At 37.4% G+C, this 12994-nt stretch overlaps 1 protein-coding gene across 1 annotated transcript in view; it reads left to right on the plus strand.

Moving 5' to 3' along the window:
* LOC149907344 (rho GTPase-activating protein 4-like) overlaps window positions 1-12994 on the plus strand; it is a 41803-nt gene that overhangs the window by 10920 nt on the left and 17889 nt on the right. The window lies entirely within an intron of this gene.

The following is a 12994-nucleotide window of genomic DNA, read 5'->3' on the forward strand; positions in this document are numbered from 1 at the left end:
GGTCGGTTCCAGTGAGCAATGAGTGACGTATACTGTATAGTACGACGTGATTAATAGGAGGATAATTGTGTGCTGAAGAACACACAGGCGCGGTGTGCAGCAGATTGCGGCGCTGGCGGCGCGCCGGCCGCGTCCGGTGCCGGACCTGACCGGAATACACAGACAATTTATTCTTAGCCCTTTGCTCTTCTCTAGTGAAGTAGTCACTAGCGAGCATTGTATTCGATGTTTTGATTTCTTGGATAAAAGCTCTTCGGGAATACGCTGCTTGCATAAACAGACGCAATTATGGCGATGTTATGTTTTATTGGTTTCTTAGCTTTAAATCATTAATTCATCCCGCTTCTAATCTACATTAGTATTTTGTATTATTATTTATTTTGTTGACATTATAGGAGATCATATTTTTACAGTGTTTTTACATGTATGTCACGGTTGAGTCAGCGGCCATACGAGTGATATGAACGGTTATGACATGATTTTGTAATACAGTAAACAGGGGCATTAATTTCAAGAGGAAAAGAGAAATAATATCTAATACTCTCATGTTACGACACCGTCACAGACCTCTAAATAGTCACTGCGTAGTATCTGTATCGTTGCCGCAAAAAGGAAAAATTTGAATTTAAAAAGCATTCATCAAAATGTATAGTCGTTTTGAATGCGATGCATCTCATAAAGGCTTCGCATAAAGGCCGTAATAATGAGGACGAATGCGACGATTGCACGAACAAGTGCACGCAAATAAGAGCGATCTGTGTGAAAGGAACAAAAGACCGATGGAGCGGCGGGCGGCAGGCTGCCGGCCTACCGAGCTGGTGCGCCGCGTCGGACTGCACACTCACAATACAGGGCACAGGCTACTATTTGACTGTAGCCCGAGATGGTCTGCGAGTTTGTTTCACTATTGTTGCGAATTGTTGTTAAAAATACTTGCTTTATTAATGTCAATTGGAGAATGTCCTTTTGTCGTGCAATATTTCGTGTATTTGCTATTTTGTGAAATGCTACATTAATGTGAAAATAGGTATTGCTGTTCGCTAGTCCGGTAGTAGAGTCTAGACAATTGTTATGAATATTGTGTTACTATTACTTAGGTTAATTTATTTTACGTTACCAGGATTAACATACCAGCAAATATCCGTATAGACTGCGATTCGTAAATGTTTTATTTAGGTATTAATTACACCTAGTGAGCGGTGAGTGGTGGTGGTGACTAGCTTCACCGCAAGTCGCAAATCGCAATGCACTGTAATTTCCTGTTTCGCTATGTTTATTGCTTATTGGAATGCGTTCGAACAAATAGCGATCTACATTTTTGGTTAAAGTTCAACACAAAGCAGTGCATGTGCGTTCCAGACCTTTTGTGTATCCACATACAATATTCATAATATTGAGGTCACGTGGAATAATACTTACTGATTAGGGGTGTTTTCAACTCGCGTATCAAGGGCATCGTTTGATGACTTATATATTTTTAAGAGGAATGTTTTCATGTTTCTTCTTTCTATCGGGTTTTTCAAAAACTGGTTAAAATTTCATTCATCAGAAGAACGAGTGACAGTTGTTTTTAACTCAACCCCAGCGGAAGTATGAAGCGAGACTCTTGTAGGCATTTTTTTAATCAAGAGTCGTACGGATAAAGGAACGAAAATTACACGAATCTCAACTTATTACGAAAGAAATATAAAATGCTAGTTACCTACACCCCAGGGTGCGTGTAAGTCGCTATAATCCAAGAAATGCTGCACATTACTGGGATGGAAGATAGTGAGTTCTTTCCTATTTCTTGGTGTAAATTTTCATCCAGGTCTGCTCAGCTGTTCAGAAGTTTCTCAACTAATAAGAGTTTATCCAAACTTGCGCATTAACGATTATTGGAAAAATATAGGCTATATTTTGTTTCACAACAACTTAAAGGGGATAAAATAGGAAATATCTATACTAATATTATAAAGAGGAAAGGTTTGTGTGTATGTATGTATGTATGTATGTATGTATGTATGGTTTTCACGCATAAACTACTGGACCGATTTTGATGAAATTTGGCACAGATAATCTTTAGACCCTGAGAAAGAACATAGGCTACCTTTTATTGCGAAATATGTACTACGGGCGAAGCCGGGGCGGACCGCTAGTGTACATATAAATTTTTTGGTTATCATTTGATGAATGAGGTACCGCGAGATAAAATGCGTTTTTAATAATAATTAAAATGAAGCTTAAGAGTTAAGAACGATGATAATGTGAAAAATATGATGATAGATGGTTGCATGTCGAGTTGTCACGACAGCTCTTGTGCCATCGGAGTCTCGACCTCTGCTCTCCAGCGCCACTCGGAGTATACTTATATCGGGAGACAAGTGGGATGTTGAATATTTTAATAATTACTGCCACTTCGGCCTTCAATTTACCCTCAACATATTTATGTAGTGAGCTTTAGATTCATAGCAAAATATAAACGGAATTTCTGTCTGTTTTTTTAAGAAGTTCCATATTTAGTAGAATGGAAACTTTAATGGTGAAAACAGTATGATTTTGAAGAAACTATATAATAGATGTTTACAAATTATGCGATGTGTAAGTATGTCAGTAATGTTCAAGCGTATACCGTATTTTATAGATGCATCTCCAAATCTATCTCAGGTTAGGTTTTGCAGAGCTACTTGTGATGCCCTATACCGTAGTTCAAAACTATTTAATGGCATACATTTAAGATGATGAATTCGCCGACTAATGGTCTCGTTTCATAGCAACGATATAGTTACGATGATAGTTAGGATGTTTACTGTAATTGATCGATTGCAGGGGACCGTTACGAGCATGTCGATTGGAAAGACGAAAGGTGGGGCACGTAACACGTAAAATACGTTGATTTTGAGCACCTTCGGTTCGGTCGGACCGGTCGCGCCCCGCCCGCTCCCGCGCACGCCGCACAGCTGCCGCGCCGCCGCGCCGCGCGCTCTGCACAAATACGTGAACATTGTTCTGCCAGATAATTTATGCAGCCGAGTAACGAGTTGTGATTTCAATGCACATGTCGCTTTTATGGCAGGCCTCTGAGGAAACATCACCTATCGCAATACGCCCTTTGTTTCAATTTTATGAGAATGTAATTATTGAAGAGGTTATTTTATTTTTATAGCATAAGGTGGACTGGAGCAGGTGCTTAGATTTTGATTTATGTAAATAAATGCAAACGTCTTCCTTTAATAGCCTTAAACCTGTTTCCTTGAACATCATCATAGCTACCAAACTAATCCATACTTATTATAATATTATAAATGCGAAAGTAACTCTGTCTGTCTGTCTGTTACTCAATCACGCCTTAACTACTGAACCAATTTGCATGAAATTTGGTATAGAGATATTTTGATACCCGAGAAAGGACATAGGCTACTTTTTATCCCGGGAAACAGGATAGGTTTTATCCTGGAAATCCCACGGAAACGGGAACTATGCGGGTTTTTCTTTAACTGCGCGGGCGAAGCTGCGGGTGGAAAGCTCTAGTAAGTAATAATTATTTTTGTTTAATAAAAGGGTTCGATAATTGAAAACAATAAATCGTTTGATAACTTATTAAAAAACTAACTGACCCGGCGAAAATCGTACTGCCCAATGTCTCATGTCAATACATGTCTTGTTACCAAGCTTGTTAGTTGTTACCTTTTAGCTGAACTAATTTATTCTTTGATGAACTTCATACAATGATACGAAATAAATATTAGTATGGATGATATAGATAGGATATCAAAGGATTTTATTATGATGACTCAGTGGTGAGAACTTAGTTCTTAAAATTGATCGAAGTTGTTCACGACCAGGCTAGTGTGCAGGAAATAACTATAATCCCATCAAAAACATCCTGTAAAAAACCCAAGTCTCGCAGCTCAGTCTTTCTACCGTCAAAAGTTGTGAGATCCATGTAATACCAAGTCGGTTAATCTATTTAGTGTCTACTTGAAGGACCTTCTGTCTTAAGTTATTACATAAGTTATTATCATGCCAATATTAAAAATATTTAACGTTTTAAACAAATAGATCGACTTGGACATCGCTTGATTTGATTATTAGTATGTATCACACTACACAGCACGACGGGCCAGCGACCAACAGGAACGAGAGTTTCAATCGCGTGAGGCGCGAGAGACTAAAGAATCTAATATAATATTGTAATATTCATTTTGTTTTCATGCGATGTCCAAGTCGATCTATTTGTTTAAAACGTTAAATATTTTTAATATTGGCATGATAATAACTTATGTAATAACTTAAGACAGAAGGTCCTTCAAGTAGACACTAAATAGATTAACCGACTTGGTATTACATGGATCTCACAACTTTTGACGGTAGAAAGACTGAGCTGCGAGACTTGGGTTTTTTACAGGATGTTTTTGATGGGATCTCACTTCTTTTTGTAGAGCCTTTCTTTTTGATACCATCTACTTCTAACGAATTTTGTTAAAGGTCTTATGATATTTTCTTATTTTTATATGTAGTCTTCCTCTTTTTCTTTTCCGGTACTACTTCTTGAGCTTCAGCCACAGTTTTTCTCAAAGCCCACTCCCTGTCTCTATGGGCTTTTCTCGGAGGCTTTGATGTCTCAATTTTTGACAAGTCTGGACGGTAAATACTTCTTAATCTGTTGTATTCACAAATTGATGATTCCTGCGCTTTAATACTTCCAAAGTCGACATTAATGAGATGTAAACCGCCCAGACTTGTAACTCTCGAAAGTGCCACGTAAGCTTGACCGGATGTGAACACTGCAGAACCTATATCCATCAGCGCATTACTTAGGCTTAGGCCCTGACTTTTATGTATAGTTATAGCATAGGCTATACATATGGGAAATTGTTCGCGATGAACATAAGCTCTATTAATAATTTCAAATTTAGTTTAAAAAATTAAAACTAAACTAATTAATTAACTTTTGTCTTCTAAAATTAACCAAACAACATCCCAATCGTAAGCAAATAATATCAGTAAACTAATGAGCAAGCCTTTTAGTCGTAAATGTAATGTATCAATCGAAATTATAAATGAAAATCGCAAACTTATAGGTTAGGTTTCGAGGCACATCCGAACAGCATGAGGGCGCTCGCACGTATGCGTGCGGCTGCCGCTCGCTCGAAGGCATTCACATTTCATTGTTCTGTCATTTTGGCGTATATTTTGCTTGTCAGTCATAGAGTGAAATAGAGGCCAGTCTGTCTGTAAGGAGGCTAGTCGCGCCAACAATTCTGTGCCTCCAGTGAATAAGGGAATAACTCAAAAACAGCACTTTTCAGGAGAGACAAAAAACTACATATCAATACTAAATCTTTATTAATTCAAAATTTTAAGCTTGTATGTATAAGATATGATGTTAGACTATATTTTTACATATGAACACATATTGTAACAACCCCATTAATATACTTTTTTCGTGTTTTTTTGTAGTTGTGGCCTTATGAACGAGTACTTCATGGAATAACTCAATGTATTCACATACTTTTTTTTTTACTCTTTGCAATATAACGACTTATGCCCTTATGCACTATGTTCATAATCGCACAACACGACTTATATTATTGCCAGTTTTGGTTTTATAGAAATGATGTGACTTATTATGCTTGAAATTTGTGTACTTTATGACTCAATTGAGGCATTTTAGTGGAAAAACTATGCACGTAGCTTGAAAAACGAATGAAATCAACGGGTTTTTTTATCGTTATTAGATAATAAAAACAAAACAAAATTTAGGTATTTATGCATTTAACCCTAGAAGTCCAATCTACGTAAATTTGACGTATGAACTCTTCTATTTTTACCATCGAATCGCTGCAAAATCCAGAACCAACTTATTAGCCGTCTAGACCTAGCAGTACATAGTTGGCTCATCCAGGTAAATTCCGCAATTTGGTTGTAAAGAGGATGTTGTGCGTCATTTTGACGTATAATTAGGCTTTTCGTAACTTTTAAGATTGTTTCAAATTTTTATTTTGTGATTTATTTGAATAATTTTTTTCCAAGTCACGTTTCACATGATATCTATAGTATTATACTATAGATTGAGTATAAAATGGGATCCAGACAACTTTTATACTAGGACGAAAAACCTTCAATTTTAGTAAATGACGATTATTGTCCTCCGCTGGATTTGGACTTCAAGCAAGGGGATTGGGTGGCTGAAGATGTTGTCCGGAGTAAAACCGAATATGTTATGGGGTTTTGTTACCCATGTATAATGAAAGTCGTAGATTGTAAAATAAACCTTTAATCGATCTTTCAATAATACAGTACTATGTTGTTAATGCTATACAATGTTTCACCAGTCACCACAATGAGTCTAGTCTGTAAAGGTTAGCAGGAGACAATCATTGAGTATTGGTATTAATTACGTATCAACTGCGTATTGCGTTTTGCGTATTAACTATTGTCCCAGTGAATATTAATCGTCGAATCAATTTAAAATTCGATCAAGTGCGTTCCGTTTCGGAACGCCACAGATAATAAAATATAGATAATAAAAGTGGCAACGCCACAATGTCATGGTGGTATACATTGAGGATACAAGCACTATAAAGAGATAAGAGAAGCCCGAAAACCATATTATGTTCAGTTAATACAGGAAAAGTTATAGGTGGTCAGTGGCGATATTTTACGGCATGATATAGAATTTTGTACAATTTCTATATCATATGATATTAAAATAATGTAGATAAATAAAGAAAATACAATGAGCCGCAAAGATTTTATGAAAAAATTAAGCACAGATTTGAAGGTGCCTTGGATGCAAATACGACTTGTGGCACGCACTTTGAAGAGACTCTACGTGACAAAAGCCCAATTTTTTCAAAATATGTGGTACCAGAGTATCCATAAAATGTTTACGAAAATGCAGGACCAAAGAAGTATCGATATTGCGGATTTTTTTCCTATAATAAAGGCAAATTACCAAAGCACAGTGGCTCAAACGCTATATGCGGAGAAAACGATATTCATAATTGTCAAGACTGGTTATAAATACTTTTTTTATGCGACTATTATAGACTATAGTATTATTGTCTTGATTATTGTAGTTAGATAATTTAAAAAAAAAAAGATTAAAAACGAGTTATTTTTAAAAAACTTACCCAATTATAAGAAGAAAATATAAGTTTAACAGTTTTTTTTAGATGATTCAAATTATCGTTCTGTATTTATATAAACAAAGAGTATAATATCATTAAATGCACTTAATGTGTTAACTGTATTTTTAATATCTATTGCAAAAAATAGTTAATTCCCATAGAAATATATTAGTATCCCAAGTTAACTGATAAATACCTTTTTTAAAAAATATAAAGATTTGTTGTTGCAGATTTATTGAAAAAACGATTTAAAAATAATAAGGAATAGTGTGTGTTGTTTCCGTGCAGTATTCAATTAATAGACCAATAGCAACACGGCATTAATGCCAAACTGTCTCATGTCGTCACTTGAACCAATGACACTAAAAGAGTTGTTCCTTTATGCTCATGTTAGAAAAATGACACAAATGCGTTTATACTAAAATAGTGTTAGGACTGATGGAACAAAATGAATTAAGTCTTTATTCAAAAAGTATAACTACACATACGTCTTTGTGTTCGTGGGTACTTTTGACTCAAGACGAATAGTTCCTTTGCGATTGCCTAAAATGATGGATAAGGTAACTTATACCGTTAATCACACCCTACTTATACCGTTTGGGTCATTCGAAAAAATGGGTTAGGACGCAGCTAGAGATATGACCTTTTGATATGTTGTGTATTTTGACGAGCTGAATCCAATGGTGCAATAAAAACCAAAGGGAATAACTCGTCTTACTCCCTTATTCACTGGAGGCACAGAATTTATATATAACAGATTTAAATTATAATATATTGTTTTATTAGATTTTCGTACTTCAAGACATGTCCAATCATGTGTTTTTCATTACGTCGACCATTTTACAAGTAATAATGTTGTTCAGTTTCATGGGCTAAACACACCCTTACCCACCCTATACCCCCTCCCTTGCCTCATATGGTAGGTACCTATCTACACCTATTAAATTTATAACCACCAACTGCATAAATAACTTTGTAATCCCATATATTTATATGGGATTACAAAGTTATTGATGCAGCTGGTGTATTAGGAAAACTGGACCGAAATTACAAAATATTTAAGTTTTCCCATGATTAAGACACTAAACTCTATATGTATTCCAAATATGAAGCTTCTAAGTCTGCTAGAAGTGCCTTGGACTTTTGATGATCGGTGAGTCAGTGAGTGACAAAATTTAGAAACTTTAACAAGTTGTCATTCTTAAACTACTGGTTCAAATTGACTGAAATTTTAAATATTCCGTGTTTATACAATGCCGGATTAGTTACTGAAGATTCAGGTTTCTTGCTTTATCCACAACCGAATTATAGGGGGTCGAAAAAGGCCCGAATTGCTTCGAGAAAAGGATGGTACGGCCGTGCCGCTTTTTTTTTGCTCGACTTGGCGGGGGCACTGCCGTGCCCCCAGATAGAGATATAAATAGATTTTTCAATTTATATCCTCCAATTTACAAACAAAACAAAACTGTGTGCAAAACTGTGGTTAGGTGCCTGTCAGAATGGAAAAATCAATGGTTAGGTTATAAATAACTGGTTAAAGGGTATGATGATGAGGCAGGAAAATGAAGAGGGTAAATGAGGGTGTCGGGGCTTATATAACGTTTTAATGTATCCTAGTATAATGAAAGTGTATGCAAATGAGAGGTGTTGTCCCTCGTTACGTATAATCGCAAACTCTACTAGTCTATTTCTTTTTTTATTTTCTACTGGGTGAATCTGTGAATTTTTTTTAATTGAAACCTGGTACCTCTCGTGTGATCCCAAAATATACGTATGGTCTCTCTTTATAAAAGAAAGCAATTATATTGCGATTCGCTTTAGACTAGTATGGCGCATGTGCTATGCGCATGCATTATGCAGTTGTAGTGGTTGCAGGCAGTGGCACGTCCACCGTCCAGGCGCGTGGGCGGCGCAGATGGCACAGCTGATAGCGACAACGCAAACCTGTCCGGCCGCTCGCCGCGCCGTGCCCTGCCGCTGACTGTGCGACTGACTTGATCGATGCTCCCCGCGATATCGTAATCAGCTAATTGCCCACGAGCCGACGTTTCGACGTCTTCATAATTTATGTTAGCGTGTCTGAACCACGATCGTGATTCGTGAACGAACCGAACTGAATTACAGGATAGTTTTGATTCGTTTTGAAAAAAATATGCACCAACAAAAGTAAACACTGATTTGCTTCTAAGCAAAATACAATGGACAGTTTTGATGAAATGCATTTTTTGCAATTGATGTATATACCATACGCGATAGTAGAAATAACAAAGGCGTTCAAATATTTGATCCTCCTTTGCTGCACCCCCCTGCCCCCGCCTGCGCCCGCCGCTCCCCGCGCCGCATCTGTCCCCGATGCTCTCGAATCTCGATAATGCCACTACATTGTGCTGCACCACTATTGTTGTCGTTATTTTTATCCGGACAAATCTATTGTGTTTCTAGAGATTACCTGGATTCACCTAAAGCTGAATACAATAGCTGTGCCCAAAATGTTGAGTTAATCGCGTGCATTCTTTTTCATGAGCGTTATATAGGTATCTATAAAACGCTCAATATCTTTTATTAAAGTGTTATTTGTTTTTATACGAATAGCACCACACACCAATTAGATAAGAGGCTGTCAACGGCTTCGAAATACTGCTTTTGAGTCGTTTATCTCGCATAAAATGGATGGATTTATATTATTTAAACATAAAAAATGTAAAACGACATAAGAAAATGTTTATGTACGTAATTCATAAATATAGATCACAAGCTTATTCAATTCTACAGGAGTACCTACATATAGATTTTACACTTTAAAAATTATTTCACTGAGATATTTGCCAAGTATTACGAGAACTCGGCAAAATAAAAGCTTCAGTCTCGACTCCTCATTTAACGGTGGACGTCGCGCGAGGGCCGAGAGAGCATATAATATACTGAGCCGGCTGGATAGTCATTAGTGTTCGTTGAAGTTATTGACGATCTCATTATTCAATGAAATGATGGTTGCATATTGATAAATGCAGTAGTCAAACAGAAGCGTTGAGCTTTTTAAAGTTGGAATCGAGTAAACAAGCTCTCTGTCCGGTGAGGGTGTGTGCGTCAGAGTAAGGCGAGGGGTGAGGGTGCGCGGCGTGTGGGCGGGGGGCGCGAGGCGCGGGGCGAGGGACGGCCGCGTCTCGGCGGAGGCTGCGCGGCTCCAGTCGCCTGCCGGCCCCCGCTCCCGATGTTCCACTGCATCGTGCAGCCGAGGCACGACTGGGGACCTCCTGACCTCGCCAATGCATTCCCCGGTACGCGACTTCACTCCAACGCAGCCTGTTTATATGAATTTGTCGATTGTATTATGATCTTGGCCCTGATGTGACACAGCATTCACTCCTTTCAAAGTACTTATATTTTTTTATTAGTTGCGATGCACTGGATCAAAAGTTCAAATGCATTTATTTAACGACCGATTAAACGATAACTCGACGTCGGGTGGGCGGTTACGAATAAAGCGAGATGGAACAATCCCAACCCCGATGGAAATACCAATCATAATCCCAGCTTCTCGGATATACATATTTCAAACTAAATGTCCGTTGAAAGCTGTGTCTAAGAATAGATCTACTTGTGAATAGTTTTTACGCGGTGTTACGTGAAATGGTTTGTCTATTGTGATACTGTTAGTGCGACCCGCTTCGCTCTCACAAACAAAAACAGTTTCGTATGAATGCCTTCGCAACGTATGTATATTTTTTGTTTCGACTTTCTTGTTGCTCAATGAATGCAGCTACAATGAACTTTGCCTCTTTAAAGCTTTTGTAATGAAGGAGCTCTTGGGAATCTTAACCGATTTGCTCTCATATCCATATTTATTTACTTTACATGGAAATAAATTTACTTTAAGTGAAATGACCCTCATGGCCTCAAGTTGAAGTAAAAATCAGATATGATCCATTTCATTGAATAAAATAAAATGTCAAAAACAAGCGAGAAAACGAAAATAATACATAAGAAATATATGATGAAAAAATATTTTGTTATTGTGAAGGAAGGAGCCGGTTACAGCGAAGGCAACGCACTACAAAGGACGGTCGAAATGTAGCGAGCGTGTGAACACTGTGAGCAGGTTCGGCTCCCGCACAAATTGTGCAAATTGTGGCCATTATTGGCGGTTAACGACCACTTGTCCGATATAACCACTAACGTATTGGACGCTAACAATCAAACAATACTAGCTTGTTTTGAAAGTATGGACATCATTTCTATCTCTTGCGTCATAGCTTTATGATGACCCACACAGTTTGTCTGTTCTTAATACATAGATTGTTTTCCACATTTCTGTATTTTTTTATTGATGCTTCACTCTTTTGGTCGGAGGCTGATGATATATACAGTCTATAGCTTTTTATGTATAATCTCGATTATTGCACGATCCGCAACTAAGCAATTTTCAATTCGTACCAATAGTTTCTGGGATTAGCGCGTTCTACCAAGTAAATAGTTGTATAGTTCTATAACTTTACTACTATAAATTTGAATCTCATTCAACCGATATAAAAAACGTTATTATATATACATCTGAAGAGTGTAGATCTATGTATCGAAACTTCTCTATCTAGAGTAGAGTAGGTAGCATCGATTTCCTCGGGGAACCCGCGTAAAAATAGAACGTTGGCTGTGAGCCGTGGGACTAAGTTATTGATTTAATTAAAAAAGCTAATACGGACTAGTAGTGGTGGCCACCGTCGCTCGTCCCTTTGCGCGGTCCTCGGTGCTGGCGAGCAGCCGCCAGCTCGCCAATGACCTTTCGCAGTTTGCGGCGCACCCTCCACCGACAAACTTTATTACATGACTCACTCGGTAAGTGCAACGATATGTACACAAGACTCCTCAATGACGAATCGTTTGGGGAGGACGCCGGTTTGCTGATTAAACGATTTATTGGCAAAATTCGAGACACCTTCCCTTGATATATAATGGGATCAAATTTTGTGTCGCGTCGTACAAAGCTAATGTTTATTTATGACTAGAGGTCCGCCCCGGCTTCGCCCGCGGTACATATTATTATTTCGCAATAAAAGGTAGCCTATGTCCTTTCTCGGGTATCAAAATATCTCCATACCAAATTTCATGCAAATTGGTTCAGTAGTTTAGGCCTGATTGAGTAACAGACAGACAGACAGAGTTACTTTCGCATTTATAATATAAGTATGGATAAAAGCCGGTTCTTCTATATAGCAATTGCTTTCCTCTAAATTCTGCTAAATTTTGAAGATTCATAAGCTTTTTTGAACGAAGTTTGGTTAAATGAATAACTATAAATGTTTGAATTTTTTGAGTTGAATAAATTGTAAAAAAAAGGTTTTCTTGAGGTATCTTTGTGCTTTGTTTGTCAATCAATAATTTGAAAAAGGGATAACAATTGAATTGATTTCAAGGTCAGTTAATAATTGGATATAGTGTATTATTAGGGCAAGCAACAGTTGGGCGACTGTCAGCTGTGGCTCTTCACCGTTTACGTTACGGTCCGTTCAACTTCCGAGCTTGAACGCGGTTTATTTCATACCTACGTCGCTTTCAAATTTTCGAATTCAAATTCATTTATTAATTGATCACTTTTTTATTGCTTTATTAGACATTTTTTTTATTCCATTAATCCTATCCTTCCTAACTACTAATAATATTATAAATATGAAAGTTTGTGAGGATGGATGTATGTGTGTATGTTAAATGTTTGTTACTCTTTAAAGCAAATACTACTGAACCGATTAAAATGAGATTAAGCACACATATAGAGGGTAACTTGGATTAACACATAGGTTTTATCCCAAAATCCCACGGGAACAGAAAGTATGTCGGTTTTTCTTTGAAAACGTGGGCGAAGCCGCGGGCGGAAAGCTAGTATA

Source organism: Colias eurytheme, chromosome 7 (assembly GCF_061535395.1).
Source record: "Colias eurytheme isolate Ceu_HAF_F1 chromosome 7, ilColEury1 Martin Lab GWU primary, whole genome shotgun sequence".
Taxonomy (NCBI): Eukaryota; Metazoa; Arthropoda; class Insecta; order Lepidoptera; family Pieridae; genus Colias; species Colias eurytheme.